The following is a 432-nucleotide window of genomic DNA, read 5'->3' on the forward strand; positions in this document are numbered from 1 at the left end:
TATAAAAGCATGGTAAAATGATAGCAGTCATTACACATGTTGTGTGAACCTCATACTTCTGTGTGTGGTCAAGATTGTTGCATAGCTGTATATTCTGCAATGGTATCATATCAGAGTTGGAGGCACTTATCAGTTTAGGGGGTTAAGGCATATTGGCCATTTAATTATCACTTTATCACTTCACCCTTTCCTTCTTGCTCGCGTAAATCAACGGCTCGCTGAAAATGAGCAACGCGCGGCAAAGCGTGTTAACCGATTTAATTCTTTCTCGGTATTTGCGCGTATACGGACGAGCATTTCCCGTTACACTTGGTTACACTTAGTAGCACTTGTAGTCATTCCAACGCAGACTATTCGATAGATTCAATGTGAACACCACAGGCCGCCCTCCGATCAACAGGGAGGAATATTCATTCCTAACACAAGTGTATG

This window comes from Plasmopara halstedii (genome assembly GCF_900000015.1).
Source record: "Plasmopara halstedii genome assembly, contig: Scaffold_43, whole genome shotgun sequence".
Classification (NCBI taxonomy): domain Eukaryota; phylum Oomycota; class Peronosporomycetes; order Peronosporales; family Peronosporaceae; genus Plasmopara; species Plasmopara halstedii.